The sequence below is a fragment of the Bidens hawaiensis genome, unplaced genomic scaffold, assembly GCF_021521415.1.
Source record: "Bidens hawaiensis isolate Kalapana, Puna unplaced genomic scaffold, B.hawaiensis_p1.1 tig00011113_1, whole genome shotgun sequence".
Classification (NCBI taxonomy): Eukaryota; Viridiplantae; Streptophyta; class Magnoliopsida; order Asterales; family Asteraceae; genus Bidens; species Bidens hawaiensis.
Window position 1 is genome coordinate 5,177 of NW_027491857.1, and position 18,712 is coordinate 23,888.

General features: G+C 37.4%; 1 pseudogene; it reads right to left on the reverse strand.

Annotated features, from left to right (window-relative positions):
* Window positions 1-676: 676 nt before the first annotated feature.
* LOC143537146 (E3 ubiquitin-protein ligase WAV3 pseudogene) lies at window positions 677-3,303 on the reverse strand (annotated as a pseudogene).
* Between the last annotated feature and the right edge of the window lie 15,409 nt (window positions 3,304-18,712).

Consider the following 18,712-nt stretch of genomic DNA (forward strand, 5'->3'; position numbering starts at 1 on the left):
ATTTGAACTGCCCGATCCTTCGGGGTCAAACGCCTGTCTATGTATCAAATAACAAATATATGATATCATGTGCTTTGTTTGTTGTATTATTACATTCATAATACATCAACCTTGACCGATGTTACATGTTTTGTCATTGTTAATGTATAGTCATGTCAAGAGTCTATGACTTTTTGTGGGAACAAATCTTGCACTCTTTATTGCTTTTGTCGAAACCGCCCATAATTCACAAAGGATAAAAGCGACATCACGCGTTAACCCTTAATTAGTCTCACTAAACCATTGCATTTTGTGTCTTATTAGTGTCTTATCAAACAAATAATAATACTAACACGCATTTGGCTTAATGATATGCGGATGTGTAATATGCACTCTCTATCTCTCTTCTTTTAAGGTCGAGTGTATAAATCATGTAGTTAATTTGTTGTTTATAAATCTATACAAATAATAATAATAATAATAGTTTATAAATATTTTTATGCAAATCATGAATCAAAACCTTTCCTTACAAAACTCAAATTCATCTCAGCACGTGCTTGCACGTGCCCATTTGATTCCAAAATATATTTCTACATTAATTAAACTTATTATTATTCACTATTTCCTTCATTAACAATTTTTCCTTTTTAATAAAAAACTAAAATCTAGCATTTTCAAAGCGTGCAGATCACTCACTCTATTCACACGACTTCTTCACCACCGCCACTTTAGCCAGCTTCTCAGCCGCCCCTCCAAGCCGATGTCGGCGTTAAACGGCTCACCATTCTCATCCCACCATCACCTGCATTCTCCACTCCCACATCCACCAGCTCAGACTCCAACCCTTTAACAAACTCCTCAGCCGAAGCCGACTGCAACAACAAGCCACGAGCCGATGACAACAGCTGCTGAGGCCGTGTCAGCTTGTTATGCTCCACCAATAGCCGAGACTCAGCCACGGCTCGTGTGGCTATAAACAAATTTCTCAGCCGTTCGATCCTTGGCGAACCTGATGATCGAATGGTTTGCGCCCATGGCACGAGCAACGCCTTTTCTCCACCGTAGATCACTTCTTGCATACCCGGCTCGTTGTAACAGCAACGAGCCGATAACACATGATGGGAACCCGTGTTTGACCGCGGGACCCTTAATTCAACAAGGACTTCCCTTTCCTCTTCGGCGTATAAATCGCCGAAGCGGACCGAGCCGGTGTTTAAACCCCACCGGCTTCCCGTTACACGAATAAACGGCTGTGATCTCAGCCGGGTCAGAACCTGGAGCCACATCAAGCCGAACCCGTAAATCCTGAGCCACCACGCTAAGTAACCCGCCGACGCACTTAGTAAACGCGTTCTCAGCCGGCTCATGGCTATACCCGTTACCAGTTTTCTCCGATGTGTGAACCGGTCTTTCCACGTGAGCGAACCGGGTCGACGACACGTGGCTAGACGGTTGTCGTTGATTCGAGTTATTATTATTATTATTGTTGTTGTTGTTATCGTCATGACCGTCGGATAATAATATGATACCCGCAACCGGGTTTCTTTCGCGGCGGCGGTCCTCGAGTACTTTTGTGGCTTTTCTAAGGGCTTCACCCACGGAAGATCCTCGGCTAACCGCGAGCTGGTCAATGATTCGGCGAGCCGAGCGTTGACCTCTTTGATTCATTCTTCCCAAAGGCAGGAGCCGTTTCGGGCAAGCCGAAAACGCCACAATGGATAGGCGGTCAGCCGAGCCAAGCGAGGAAATAACCAAGCGCATAGCTCGCTTCAGCATCTGAAGCTTGGCTCCGCCCATACTGGCACTCACATCAAGAACCGCAAACCAAATCAATAGGCGCCGCCTCGATACATTAGCCGCGTGAGCCGCAGCTGGAGGCGGGGCTTTCACTTTCAATACAACAGCGTATGTCTCATGTGACTGACTTATTGAAATAACCGCAACTTCTGGCATTAACATAACCTCCACGGATTTATAATCCCTTCGGAACTCGTCTGCCGACGATGACGAAACAGGATTCACAAAGAATCCTTGAAACTCTTCGTCAGCGTCGGCATTTTCCTCCTCTGCCGCCTCCGGAATGGGAACGATTCCGGAGGAGGCAGGGAGTCTAGGAGTTTGGGAGTGGCTCATCGTCATCATATGCTTTCGGTTTAACGAAACTCTCTTGCGGTCTTGTTTAAGTCTCGGAGATTTGATTGAATTTTCCTTTGTGTCTTCTGTGGCTTTGTCGATTTCGGTTGTTGGTTTGAGCTTGTGGATGGCGAGAAACGAGCCATCTCTCCAAGTGGTTTTACAAACAGGGCAAGTGAGATTGTTTTCCTTGCTTCACATGCTCGGATATACATGGAAAATGGAAGGTGTGTGAGCATTCTGCTGTGAAGATTGCGGTTTTGTGACCGGTTTGTACGCCTTTGTAGACACAATCCACAGTTACCCCTGCACGTTTCAAAAATTCATAGCTTAGAAAATAAGCTTTTAAAAACGAAATTTATAGTTCATGAAATAAGCTCGTCTGATTTCACCCCATCGAATGTCACTAGACGGCTGGTTTTGAGCAAAAAGTCAAACTTTGAAAGTTACTGGTCAGAACGGTTTGAACAATATCAGACGGACGATCTGGTCAGTAGAAGTCAAAGTTTGAAAATAATTGATCAGAATGGTTGTTTGGCTAGCATCCGCTAATATGTTCTGACAAATAATTTAAAAATTTGTATTTTACTTAAAACGTGGATGACTGTTTAAAACGGTGTGGGATTTGACATCAGATGACTCCTAGAATGAATAATAATAACAATAATAAAAAAGTTAAGAATCAAACTTACTCTAGAGAAGCCTAAGGAGCTTTTAAAGATCGAAAAAGGAGATCGTGGAGACGAAGGATTCAATCCCATCAACGACACATTTCGGATTCTTGGTTTTTGTTTTTGCATCTCAATCTAGGAGTAATATTAACATTATCAATAACCGAAGATTGAAACTTGGCACTATCAACATTGTTGTTTGTTTTCGGTCTCAACTGCAGTCGAGGAGTCGAAGCATTCGAACGAGCAACCGCAACCTCATCCTCTTTTTCACCACCATTGTTACTATTACCACTCCTGGAACGTAAGCTCCAGTTAGACTGTAACCGAGGGGTCGAAGGGTTCGACCCCGAACTCTTAAAGAACCCGAGTCTCCCAGAGACTTTAGGCCCCGGGTTCGGGTTCTGTTGAACATCCCCGGTGCGCCCGAGCACCGGAAAGTCTGATGAGTTTCTAGGAATGGTTGTGCAAAAGGCTCTACGCCATCCGGTGCCCATTTGTATACTAATAATAATAATGAAATGAAGTTTAAAGATGATTTAGTTTAGAGGAGAATGAGAATACAAAAGAGGCAGAGGAGAAGAGGTGTATAGAGGAAGAACATGGGGTCGTATTGAATAATGAAGAGAGATTGGACTTATATAAGTATAGTGACAAAATATATGGTCAGTAACATCAAAATGTAGTAGTGTGGACTTGTACCCGTCACTGACCCCCTTTTCTTCATCTCTAACTTATCTTTTTCCAATTTTTAATATCAACCTCTAATTATTATTTTATTTAATTTAATAAAAGTTAAATATGTTTTTGTTTTACAAAATTTATAGCCTCGTGAATTTATATCTTGTCACTTCACTTTAAATGTAGCTTTTCTAGGATTGAACAGTGTCAAGATAAATTGCACAAAGATTTAGCCTTAGTTTTTTTAAGAAAACGTCATAGTTAAAATTCCCAACATATTATTACCTAATGAAAGATCTATTACATATCTAGCCTATACCCGGAAAAGATGTAAGGCTAAATAAAAAATTAAAAAAAAAAAATGGAACCCATAAAATTGTAGGCTCTTGTTCATTAAAAAAGCTATTAAAATAAAGAGTTAATAGCCATTTTCGTCCCTGTGGTTTGCTACTTTCGTCACTTCAGTCCAAAATTTGTATTTTTGTCAATTTAGTCCTCATAGTTTTAAATATTAGCCAATTACGTCCTATCCGTCTAACGGCATCCAGCTATGCCGTTAGTTCAAGGTTATTTTTGTCTTTCTCCTTTTTATTTTGAGTTATTGGTCATTTTCGTCCCTGTGGTTTGATACTTTTGCCAATTCAGTCCAAAGTTTGAAATTTTGTCAATTTAAGTCAGTTTTTTTTCTATAACCCTAGAGAGCATTATCCAAGCCCAAATCAAGTCTGCATTTACTCTGTCGACAACAGTAATCATACCCCCTCCTCTCGTATTTAGTTTCTAGACGGTTCCTAAACTCTCCCCCATGGTGGAATTCAATGGTAAAGTGGTCAAAGCAATTCTGTGAAACCGAATTGTACGGAAAAAACTAAAAATCGTTTCTTTGATGAATGCATAATATTTAGGGTTTAGAGATTAACATATCATAACGAAAATCTGGGTCGTAATCAACTATTATACATTAATCAACAAAACAATTTTTAGTTTTTTCTGTATAATTCGGTTTCAGGGATTACCTTGACCACTTTACCATTGAATTCCACCATGGAGAAGATTTTAGGAAATGTCTAGAAACTAAATATAAGGGGGGTATGATTACTGTTGTCAACAGAGTAAATGCATACCATTATTTGAGGTTGCTCGATGGTTTTGGGCTTGAATTATGCTCTTCAGGGTTATAAACAAAAAACATAAAAAATAAAAAAAAACTGAATTAAACTGAACATTAAATTGACAAATTTGTAAACTTTGGACTGAATTGGCAAAGATATCAAACCACAGGGACTAAAATGACCATTAACTCAAAATTAAAAAGAGAAAGACAAAAATACCCTTAAACTAACGGCATAGCTGGATGCCGTTAGACGGATGGGACGTAATTGGCTAATATTTAAAACTATGAGGACTAAATTGATAAAATTAAAAATTTTGGACTGAAGTGGCGAAAGTAGTAAACCACAGGGACGAAAATGGCCATTAACTCTAAAATAAACATTGTGTAGTTTTTGAAGAGAAATATATTTCTTTTACGTGTCATATAAGGTAAAGTGGTAACAAGTTATACCATTAGTCATTTGGATTGTAAAACTTAGTATTTTATAAACTACATTAATTGATCTTATTGTTATTATGTTACTATGCACAATCTGTTAGAATCGAATAAGTAGCTCCAAAGACTCTGGCGCGACAAAACCAAAAGTACTAAATATAAAAGGAATAAACACGTTTAGTTGCCAAAGCCTCCCCCATGAAACCAATACTCTCCAAGCCTATAAGAGGGGAAATTTCTCTTCGGTCTACACACGAGTCTTTCTCTTCTATCCATTCAAAGACCAAGATATCAACTGGTCTATGAGTTAATCTTTCTTCCAACGAGAATGTCAAGAAATTCGCATGTGCTTATTTTTTAAACTATATACCGGCGCCGCTTAAATATTCCAAAAGATCATCCATAACCAAGTCGTACCGGTACTTGAACAACAAAACAATAATTACACATGACATTTTTATGAGAATGTGACTAAACTTGTGTCGTTGACAAAAACCATTCAAGAACTTATACACGGTAATTTTGTGAAAAAGTTTCATCCAATTAGTATTTTCGACTTATTAGGCTCAACGTCTTCGACAACCGGCTAGTAACATGTGGCATGGAAGTTAAGTTCTCACTTATTTTGTGTCTATGAATATTATCATACTTAGAACTTATCATTTTGTATATTCCAATAATTATAATTTTAAGGTAAGATTAATTAATTGAGCGTGTCATCAATGATTAAGTGTTAGATAAACGATAAATTATTGTGGATGGATGTATCTTCTGGATTTATGGTTGTACGCTACTCACTCTTGAATCATATCGTTACTTTGTCAATTTCAAATATCATGTCTTTTTAAAATGCAAACACGTAAGTGTGAAGTTTAATACATTTCTTATCACACCAACTTTTAACATGCCATTACGCATTATTTTTGTCTGGCTATTTTAGTTCAGTTGTAAATTATTAGTTCAACATCTTTCCAAAATAAAAATATGCTCATTAATAGCTGTCCCATCAATTTTGCAATCAAATCATTTCGTACATAAAAGCATCAATTTACAAAATATAAAAGTTTAGATAACATATAAAAGAAAATTCCAATCTAAATCTTCTAATCTGGGAAATTTGTTTACCTGCATATAGTCGAGGGAAAATCTTGAGAGAATATTGGGGGAATATTTAGCGAGGGGTTACCAACGAGTAGCTCTCCAATGTACTCCTACCTTAAAGGCTTTGCGTTTGAAAATACGCCATCTTAATGCTAGTGAATATGGTTAACATACACTAATGCATCGGATCCCATCAAAACTAAAACTATGTAGTTCAGCGTCCTTTAACAAGAGTAGTACTAGGATGATTGACCCCTGGGAAGTCCTCGTGTTGAAACCCCATTGTAACGATAGGGAGAAGAAGCAAAATTTTAGATATATCGCTAATTTTAAAAATGGTTTGAATTCATTTGAGAGATTTTTTGGTAATCTGTCGGAGACTTTCCGCGCTTAGTCTTTTTATCAATTTTAGAACTAAATTTGAGCGTTGTGCACTTGTGCTATTTGGACAACTCTACACAATGGTGGGATTCATCTATATATTTTACATGTTCAGCAAAAGAAGCAAGAAAGTAAAATACGGATTCAAGCATTTTCGAATCTTTTCATGCATCCATATGTATGTTAACATAAAGTATGCCTATGTTATTAGAGAAAGACAACCTTTTAAACGTGTTAGGATGGCCAAGTATTGAAAGCAAGAACTCCAAATTTTGCTGGCATTTAACTCTAACCCAACATAATTTTCCCACACAGAAGGTACGTATTGTAGAGGTAGCGTATGAAACCCACCATTTGGCTAAGTATGACACTAATTGCATACGCCAGGCGGAACACTAGGCGCCAGGAAGCCACTAACGCAAGGCGTAGTGCATGGCGCGAAGAGTGGAGTCCAATATAGCTTTTCCTGACACCTCGGGAATGGTAATGTAAAGGTCCCACTAGCATGGGACAAAAAGATGGTAACCCACATAGGGATAAACACCAAACCAATGGGATTGAACAACACATAAAAGATGGTACAAACAGTACAATCAAATCCTTGTCAAAAGGCCATGATGCCCACCAACTTCCACCAACCACCACGACCGCATGAGTGGGGAATATTATTGGTGGAAAACTTGACAACGTGGTTGGTCACACTCTCTCTACTCCGGCTATAAATACCAGGAAACCTCCAAATGGTAAAGGATATACTCACTCTCACTATCACTATCAAATTATGTCCTCTCGTATTATCAAATACTGATTCTCACACCGGAGGGTGGTTACGAGAGAATCCCCCCCCCCATTCCTCGTAACGAGCTCACGGTGTTCTATTTTGTAGGATACACTTGTCTGCGCCAAAAAGGTTTTATAACCCATCGTGTAGAATACTTAGCCATTACCCTCGGGCTAACGTGTTAGACCTTGAGGGGAGGATTTGTGTTTCTTCATTGGCGCCATCTGTGCATATAGCTAGAACAGTAACTCACTCCATTCTTGGCTCAGATGAGTGGCAAGACTACACCAAAAGAGGTTGGTCAAAAAACCAACCTAGAAGGAAACATCGAAAACCTAGACGTAGAGAATACGGACGTAGGTCTCCTTAACGCCTCCACCGTTCACCCTACAATGACGGATAAAAACCAAACAAAAGCACGTTAAAAAACAGCTATGCCGCCAGACATCATGGCATGGCTCGAGGCTGAGCAACAAAAGCTGAGAGACAAAGTACAAGAAAAAATGGCGTCTGTTGTGAAACCTAGATCACTGTTTGATACAGATTCTAGTAGCAACTAGGAAGAAGAATCTGAAGAAAACTCAACACTGGCTCGGGCGAAAACACTATTCGCCAAAACGTCTCCTGCGAAGCAGAACAGTAAAGCAGGAGAGAAATTTCAGAGGTCGAACCAAAAGGCAGACTCACGCCTAGACGACCCTGACTATGAAGAGAGCTGGAAAGAACCAGAGGCCAGAAAATTAGTAAAGTACCACCCAGAAGCGGTGGTAGATTTTTCCAAACCATACCGGCAAACAACATCGGCGGGGAAATTAAAGTTTGTGGCGAGAATAGCCGAAGCTGAACTACCAGAAAATCCCAAAATCCCGCCAACGGTGGGTCAATATGATGGTATCTCAGATCCAGACGATCACTTACAAACCTTCACGGCGGCGGGGTTAGTATCAGGATGGACCATGCCGTTATGGTGCCATATCTTCACGCTAACCCTAGTAGGAGCCGCTAGAGCATGGTTCGAAAGATTACCGGATAATCAAATCACAAGCTGGGAGGACCTAGCAAAAAAGTTCACTCAACAGTTTAGCCAGCAGCGGCGACATATCAGTGATCCGACAGATATTCTGAACGTCATCAGAAAAGATAATGAAACGCTTGAAGACTTCATCGCTAGATTCAACCAAGAAGGCCTGAACATCGGTGGCGTAAGCGAAGAACTTCTGCGGGAAACCTTTCGCCAAAACGTAAAATGCGACGACCTCATACGGAATCTTACGGGTAGAGATGGCATGCCGCAGAAATGGGACGATGTTATGACCGCAGCCAAGAGATACGCGCGAATGGAAAAAAGTTTGGAAAAAGAACTGGCGAAGAACGATGCCAGGAACGACATTAATAGGGTCCGCCAGGGCAAAAGAATGTCCTCCGTATGGTCAAGGTTGAACAGCGGAAGAGAGGCCACATTCGATCCATCCAAAGCAAGACAAAAAGGTCGATCAAGGCCACATTATCCTCGGACTAACGTGTTAGACCTTGAGAGGAGGATTTGTGTTTCTTCACGTATGGATAGAACTTTAAAGACACATGGACACTTCTATGAAATGTTTTGCATGGATAATTGGATATGTACGTGTTGCAATCATCTACAACAAAAACTTCTCTATGTTATAATATTAGCTCTAATTATAACAATATTATTAGTGTAATATGAGAAGTTGAAGATAACAAAACAAGAGGATAAGCAAATATATGATTCAGTAACTTTTTGATGGTGTCTTCTTAGATTACAAAGGTAGATATATATACAAAAAGGTAATACTATTTAGGGGACATGTTCATTAGTTGGGATTGAAAATTTGGCATCCATCACATGGATGTGTCTTACCGACACTTTCATAATACTTATGTGGAGTGTTCGTGTGGCCAAGACTTTTGACAAATGTGAAAAGGTGTTATACAACTTGTAAAATCGTCGGTGGTTTCACAACACTCCCTCTTGAAGTACTGCCTCATTAAAAACCTTGCTAAAGAAAAACCCAATGGGAAAAAGCTTTAGCTAAGGGAAAAAGAGTGCAGTAGATAGCTCCCCCTCAAGTTGCAGGTCGTTACATTGTTCGTACATGGCGCATGCCAATATCATGGACATGTTTTCTAAATGTTGCTGTGGGAAGTGATTTTGTGAAAAGATCAGCTGAGTTGTTGCTGGACTGGACATATCTCATTTCAACCTGATTATCTTTAATAAGGTCTCGAGTATACTCAAAGTATCTTGGTGGTATATGCTTTGTTCTGTCACTTTTGATATATCCTTCCTTCATTTGCGAGACACAAGCTGCATTATCTTCATAGATAGGAGTTGGAATTCGATCTTTCTCTAGTCCACAAGAAATCAATATGTGTCGTGACATAGATCTTAACCATACACATTCTCTTGAAGCTTCATGCAATGCAATGGCTTCAGCATGATTTGAAGATGTTGCAATGAGTGTTTGTTTCTGAGAACGCCATGAAATCGCAGTTCCTCCATTCTTAAATACGTATCCAGTTTGAGATTTTGCTTTATGGGGATCAGATAAATAACCTGCATCTGCATAACCAACTAACCATTCTTTTGAATCGTTAGGATAAAATAAACCTAAATCAACAGTTCCTTTTAAATACCGAAAAATATGTTTAATGCCATTCCAATGTCTTTTAGTAGGGGATGAACTGAATCTTGCCAATAAATTAACTGCAAAAGAAATGTCAGGTCTTGTACAGTTAGTAAGATACATAAGTGCTCCAATTGCACTGAGGTATGGTACTTCGGGACCAAGAATCTCTTCATTATCTTCGCAAGGACGAAATGGATCATTGTCAACATTGAGTGATCTAACAACCATCGGTGTGCTTAAAGGATTTGCTTTGTCCTTATTGAAACGTTTTAAGAGTTTCTCAGTATAAGTTGACTGATGCACAAGTATCCCATTATGCATATGCTCAATTTGTAAACCAAGACAATATTTGGTTTTTCCAAGATCTTTCATTTCGAATTCTTTCTTTAACAGAGCAATTGCTTCATTAATTTCTTTTTGTGTCCCAATTAAATTTAGATCGTCAACATACACAGCTATGATCACATATCCTGATGTTGTCTTCTTGATGAAGACACATGGACAAATAAGATTATTTGTGTATCCTTCGCTTATCAAATAATCACTCAAACGATTGTACCACATCCTTCCAGATTGTTTCAGTCCATACAAGGATCTTTGTAATTTGATGGAATACATTTCCTTAGGCTTTGAGCTTATTGCATCGGGGAGTTTAAGTCCTTCGGGAATTTTCATATAGATGTCACTATCTAGTGATCCATACAAGTAAGCTGTGACAACATCTATAAGGCGCATCTCTAAATTTTTAGAGACTGCTAAGCTGATTAAATATCTAAACGTAATAGCATCCATGACAGGAGAATACGTTTCTTCATAGTCAATTCCTGGCCTCTGAGAAAAACCTTGAGCTACAAGTCTTGCTTTATATCTTGTAACTTCATTTTTCTCATTTCGTTTTCTCACAAAAACCCATTTATATCCTACAGGTTTCATTGACTTTGGTGTAATGACAATAGGTCCAAAAACCTTTCGATTGTTTAGTGAGTTTAATTCAGCTTGCATAGCATCTTTCCATTTGTTCCAATCTTGTCGATTTTTACAATCATCTACAGATTTTGGTTCAGGGTCATCATTTTCTTCCATGATATCGCTTGCCACAGAATAAGAAAATATATCATCAATATTTTCCATTTCATCTCGATCCCACATTATATGTGATTTACCATAGTTTATTGACAATTCTTTATTGGAATAATTTATTTCTTCCTGAGAAAATGTTATATCATTTATTCTTTCCTGAGGGAAGGTTTTGTCAATCATTCCTTCCTTAGGGTCAGTATCCTTCTCAGAACCCTTTCTTTTTCGAGGATTTTTATCCTTTGAACCGATTGGCCTTCCACGTTTTAAACGTTTTGTGAGATTCATGAGGTGCATTATTATGGTTTTGCTTGCTTGGAATCTCAACTCGAGCTGGAGCATTAGCAGCTGGTATATGAGATTTAGTGACCCTGTTTATATCAGTAAATGCATCAGGTAACTAATTTGCAATTTCTTGTAGATGTATTATTTTTTGAACCTCTGTCTCACTTTGTTTTGATCTTGGGTCTAGGTGTAACAATGATGGCACACACCATGATATATCTCTTTCTTGCCTTTTCATTTCTCTCCCTAATGTCGGGAACATTGTCTCGTTAAAATGACAATCAGCAAAACGTGCTGTAAATACATCACCTGTTAAAGGTTCAAGGTATCTTATGATGGAAGATGTTTCATATCCAACATATATTCCCAACCTTCTTTGGGGACCCATTTTTGTGCGTTGTGGTGGTGCAATAGGAACATACACAGCACAACCAAAAATTCTAAGATGAGAGATATTTGGCTCATTTCCAGAAACAAGTTGTGTGGGAGAGTATTTATGATTTGCACTTGGTCTCACGCGGATTAATGATCCAGCATGCATAATTGCATGACCCCAAATAGAAACAGGGAGTTTTGTCCTCATTATTAATGGTCTAGCTATTAGCTGTAGGCGTTTGATCAACGACTCGGCTAAGCCATTTTGTGTGTGTACATGAGCAACAGGGTGTTCTACAACAATCCCCACAGACATGCAATAATCATCAAAAGCATGTGATGTAAATTCTCCCGCATTATCAAGCCTTACTCTTTTAATGGTATAATCCAGAAAATGTGCACGTAATTTGATAATTTGAGCAAGAAATTTTGCAAAAGCAACATTACGAGTCGATAATAAAGAGATATTAGACCATCTGCTGGATGCGTCTATTAAGACCATGAAGTATCTAAATGGTCCACATGGTGGATGAATTGGTCCACATATGTCACCTTGAATTCTTTCAAGAAACATTGGTGTTTCTTTATCGACTTTTAACGGCGAAGGCCTTGTAATTAATTTTCCAAGAGAACAAGATGTACATTGAGGCATTTTATCTATTTTGTGGATCTTTTGACCTTTCAGTGGATGGCCATGTGTATTTTCAATGATCCTTTTCATCATTGTGGATCCTGGATGGCCTAATCTGTCAAGCCATAAGTTTATGATACCAGAATCGCAACAATTTCTTTGACTGCCATATGTGCTTGAGGCACATTTATATATGTATAATGCAAACCAGAATGGAGCATTGGCAATTTTTCCAATATTTGATCTTTGCTTATGATATGCAAATATTTTTCATTACTAACAGTCCTTGACTGAGTATCATATCCATTATGATATATGTTTCTGAAACTCAACAAATTTCTTGTTGATTTTGGGGAAAATAAAGCATTTTCTATTTTGAGCTTTGTACCATTTGGTAATGCTAAATTAGCTTTTCCCACTCCTTCTATCAAGTTTGTAGGACCTGATATTGTATTGATGATCCCTTTTGTTGGTTTCAGTTTATAAAAATATTTTTTAGATCTAAGTATAGTATGCGTGGCTCCACTATCCGCTATACATATATTTTCTTCATTTGTTTGATCTTGTGCTCCGGTGATTTTCATTTTAAATCTTGAAAAATATTAAGAAAAAAAATAATTGTATAACGAAGACATATGATATTTTAATAAGAACTTTATTTAATTGAAACACAAGTAGTACATGAAAGAGGAACTACATAATTAAAGATAATGAGAACACACTTAATAACTGCATCTAATTATAGTAGTCAAGCAACTTTGTTTCAAAGTTCTACCCCAAAGTCTTCAACGCTCAGCTCAGCATTGATATTATTAAAGTTATCAACATTGTTCACTTCTTTCTCTTTTCCTTTTAGAGAGGCTTGGTACAGTTCACACAGATGTGGAGCTGTGCGACAAGCCTTTGCCCAGTGGTTTGTACTTCCACATCTAAAACATGAAGTGCCATTGTTTTCGGACCTACCAGCTTCATTCCATTTATTTTGGTGGTTGGAATTGGTATTGTGTGGGACATGATAATTATTGGCTCTCTGGTTACGACCACGACCACGGCCACGACCACGACCGTAAGAGTTATTGTTCCATTTGAATGGATGCTTACGATCATTAAAATGCCTTTTGTCAAAATGACCACGTCCACGTCCACGGCCTCGTCCTCGACTTTGTTCCCATTTATGATCAGAATTTTTATGAGAACTTTTGTGAGCAACATGTGCTTCTGGTATTGCTAATGAACCCGTGGGACGAGATTGATGATTTTTCATCAATAATTAATTATTTTTCTCTGCTACAAGGAGTAATGCATTTAGATCAGAGTATTTCCTAAAATTCTGCAAACGATAATGTGTTTGCAAGTTTATATTTGATGCATGAAACGTGGAGAAAGTTTTATCTAACTTTTCTTCCTCTGTTACGGGATACCCACAAAATTCTAGCTTTGAACAAATTCGGTATAAAGCAGAGGTGTAATCATTTACCCTCTTAAAATCTTGGAACCTAAGACTGTTCCATTCATCTCTAGAAGTAGGAAGTAAAACTTCCCTTAGATGACCGAATCTGCTTTTCAAATCTTCCCATATCATATATGGGTTATCATAATTAAAATACTCATGCTGTAATAATTCATCAATATGTTTATGGATAAAAACATCAGCTCTTGCTTTATCCTGGTCAGAGCAATCATTGTATTCTTGGATTGTGTCTAACACATCCATAGATTTTAAATGTCTTTTGACATTTGCTATCAAAGACATATAATTTTCTCCAGAAATGTTGAGTGCAGGGAATTCGAGTTTTGCTATATTTGACATTTTGTTGCTAAACATAATAGAGCAAATAATAAGATAAATATTAGAATCCATATATATCAATCAACAATGAGATACAATACATTGGTAGAGCTATAAACATATAAAAGAAAAAGAAAATGCCGAAATCTTCAGATGGGAGATTAAAAATTAGAATGAGAAGTAGTATAAGCATTATAGCGACCAACAGTAAAACCGGGTGAATCATTTTGAGAACTTTATCTTGGATAAATTTAATAAGAAGAATGTTTGTTGTAAATGAAATGGGGTTAATGATTGGTTATTTATAGTGAAAATTTATAACCTTTTTACAACGGTTATATTACCGTTTTATAACGGTAACATTACCGTTTGTATGTGTGTGTGTAAATATATATAATATATAATATTAATTATTTTAAAGTAAGATAATAAATAAGATATTAAATACAGTTTATTTTATAAAATATATAATTAGTATGCACAATAATAAGAATAGAATTGTTAGTGTAAATAAATCTAACTTCTAAATGAGATATTAGTGTGCATATATAAATAAAAGTTAGAATAGTTATCAAATTTTAATAACAATGTTTATACACATTATTGCTATTACTCAGTATATTAGTTAGTATATGTATATGCATAGATATATATCTAATGTACATAATTAAAGAAGTGTTTATGATGCTTATGTAGATACCTTTGTGTCTATTACATTTCTTGGTTAGGATATAAGCGGCTCGTGCTGATAACGTGTTATAATATTAGCTCTAATTATAACAATATTATTAGTGTAATATGAGAAGTTGAAGATAACAAAACAAGAGGATAAGCAAATATATGATTCAGTAACTTTTTGATGGTGTCTTCTTAGATTACAAAGGTAGATATATATACAAAAAGGTAATACTATTTAGGGGACATGTTCATTAGTTGGGATTGAAAATTTGGCATCCATCACATGGATGTCTCTTACCGACACTTTCATAATACTTATGTGGAGTGTTCATGTGGCCAAGACTTTTGACAAATGTGAAAAGGTGTTATACAACTTGTAAAATCGTCGGTGGTTTCACAACACTCTAAGATATTTCATGGTCGAAAGTGGGAAGGGGGACCAAGAGAAGTTTAAATATATGTAATATTCAATCCATGATCACGTTTTATTTATTTAGGTTACATGTTGTGGTTGTCTGGTAGGGTTTTAAATGTTAAGTTAAAAACGTCACGTTGCTGTCACGTAGACAGTGAGACTTTAACTAGCGCACTCTTTTAACACCACATTGTGGTTTAAAGTCTCGTTACCACGTTAAAACCACACAATTTCTTTGTTAAAGCCTCGTTACCACGTTATCACTTTCTTGTGTACCACGTAGCCTTAACGCCCTTGTTACCATAACACGTCACCTTTTCCACCCCAATTAAAGCCTCAAAACTTGTAGTCATAGACAAAGATATGTAAGACTAATATGGTCCATACGAATACTATTTAAAGTTACAAGGAAGTAAGCATAAGGTACAAGAAAACTATGCACAACTTTCATTCTCCACATGTGAACAGTTGCGTTTGGAGGAGCCGGGTTGTAGTCATTGCCGGTCATGGCTAAGATATCGTGAACTTCTCGACGTCTTTACAATTTCTGTTATCATCAAAATAACTTTATTGACTTGTTAAATTCTAAAAGCAATTTCAATTAGAGAAAATATACAAATACGTATAATATTTTACATGTTACAGTATTTTATCATTTATCCTAGGGGTGTTCAAAATTTGATTCGAATTCGAAACATGCGAAGTTTGCTTCAATTCGAATTCGATTAATAAGTTTCCAATTCGTTTTTAAAAAATTCGAATTCGATTCGTATTCGAGTATAGTAATCGAATACGAATTTACGATTTATTATTCGATTCGATTCAAAATTCGAAGTGTGATTAATATATATATATATGTGTGTGTGTGTGTGATTTTTTGTTTCGGCCATATCCATAAATAATAAATGTCCATTACAAAATATTAAACCCAATACCACATATCATTATTTTTTATCTCATACTATTTGTATTTTAATTTTGAACTTATTATCATATGGTATTGTAGAAACTTTAAACTAATATTTATGTGTTTTACAATTATGATTTTGGTTTTTGAAATTTGTAACATAAGTGAACATGAATCAAATCGAATTTATTCGAATTCGGTTCGTATTCGATTCGAATTCGAGTTTCAAATACGAATCAAATCGAATTTCGAATACGAATAATTAAACTTTTATTCAAATACGTATACTAGCAAAAAATTAAATTATTCAGATTATTTGATTCGATTAATTTAAAAATTAGTTATTATGGACACACATAATTTACCCTATATAGTCGTATTAATTGTAAAGAAAATCTGGCTCAACATAAATTGTAAAGAAAATAATTTGTAAAATATTGTGTCTTGTGAAAAGAGGAAGGTGGTAGCAAGATCTCTGCCTTTTGATTCAGGGGTCCCACTTTGCAGATCCCTATGCAGCAACCGTCCATTTTTTTTTTATTTTACCTTTAGAGGTTTAGCATGCTTCAACTTCATATTTTTGTTTCGACCAAAATTAAGCCTTAGATGATACCGTAACTAGAGAAATAGAGGATAGAATACGTAAATGCATCTCTTTTTTTAACCCTTTTTAAGTAATACATTCACAACTACACACATATTTGCAGGCTTAAATTGATATCAGAGTTGCACAGGCTCGCTCTACCATCGCATTCTTTTCCATTCATCGACGCATAAAAGCCGTCTTTACAACGTTTACAACCATCAAATCTACCTAGTAAATTAGATTTTTAATCTCTCTTTTTTTGATCAATTCTCATTTGATTCAATGAACCACAACCATATTTTCGTATTCACACACATTTTTGCGAAACTGCAACTAATATCTTTATTGCTACTACACATCACTCTGCCGGCTCCGTCCCTTCAACTCCTGGTCAGTTACAACAACTTTGAGCCATCACCTATGTCATCTCAACTTGGCTAGCAACTCATGTTAAACAACTCCCGTCAAGCACTTTATATCTTTCGTCCTCCTAACACTCGTGGAACCCACAATCGAGGACAACACATTCTTCTCATAGAAACACCAACAAGGGTCATGGTCGACTCTACCCCCCCCCCCCCCCCCTTTTAATTTCATACTCTCAATAAGACAGTTTTCTCTGCTACATGGGTTTCCTCTATTGTTGCATAGGCGACTTTGTCACACACATCGTCCTTTGCATTTTATGTTTTCATTTGCACCCCATGCTCGCTTCAATAAGTATCATTTTACCTTTGCCACTACTGCCACATGTCCATCTACCTCTACATAAATTTTTTTCTTATACTTCCCTCCCATGCTCTTGTTTCACGTATACGTCATCCACTAACGCAAGCACACCTAGGACTGTTTAAAGGGTAAGACTCGACCCTTTTTACCTAATACCCTACCCGGACCCTTTACCCTTTTAGAAAGAAACGTAGACCCAAGACCCTACCCTGTAACAATAAAAAGGTCCCCTATAAATAAGGGTTTCAGGGGTCCGACTTTTTATCCTTTAAGGCAGTAATCACATCTCTTCTTTTCTGCATTTACTAGTTGTATATCTCATATATGACTATAATATGTGAATATTAGCACAATTATACTTTCATTTAATAACATAGTAAATTCTAAATTTGAAAGTTTATCAACCATTTGAGTTGATGCAAATTGAAGAAACGTGGATCGACTCACTGGTAGACGATCAACTTTCCTCGGGTATGAGTATGCTATTTCACCGATGGTTCTCCGGAGTATGTATTCTTCCACCTACAAAACGAGCAGCACCGTGAACTTACCCCTCAGAAAGGGACAGAGGGGTCCTCTTTGGGGTAACCCTCCGGTGTGAGAATAAGAGATTGTAGGAGAAGATAATAATAATCTGAGAGTGAGTAAGGAATTGGAATGTATTTTCTTGCCTACCTCCCCTTGTGGAGGTGGTGTGGTATTTATAGTGTTAGGGTTTCCAATGATTGGGCTCAGATCCCATTAGGGCCTTTTTGGCCTCCTCCTATTGCTTTGCGCCACGTGTCCTTAGGACACCTGGTGCTTTTTCATTGATTATTCTCTGACCCAGGCATTTTACCTGACCCATGTGCAATCACGTGGTAGCACATGGGTTTTGCTGAGTTGTCCACCTTTCATTGGCAGCTGTCAACATCAGCATATTCTTATTCCTTAAAGGATACCTTCTGGAAGGTTATCTGACGAGCACAATCAAGGTTGTCCTTATCCTGATTTGGATAAGGACGAGGTTGATTATGTGCACGTGTGATATGCGCCTATCCTGAGGATGCGCGAACACTTCTCTTTATTCTCACGCGCAGATGTTTCATGCGCAGATGTGATATGCGCAAGCATATGTAATATGCGCCACGCGCAGATGTGATATGCGTGAGCATATATGATGCGTGAGCATGCGATATGCGCCACGCGCAGATGTGATATGCGTGAGCATATATGGTGCGCGAACATGTGATACGCGTGAGCATATGTGATGCGTGAGCATATATGTGATGCGTGAGCATATGTGATATGCGCCGTGCGCATAGGTTTTGGCT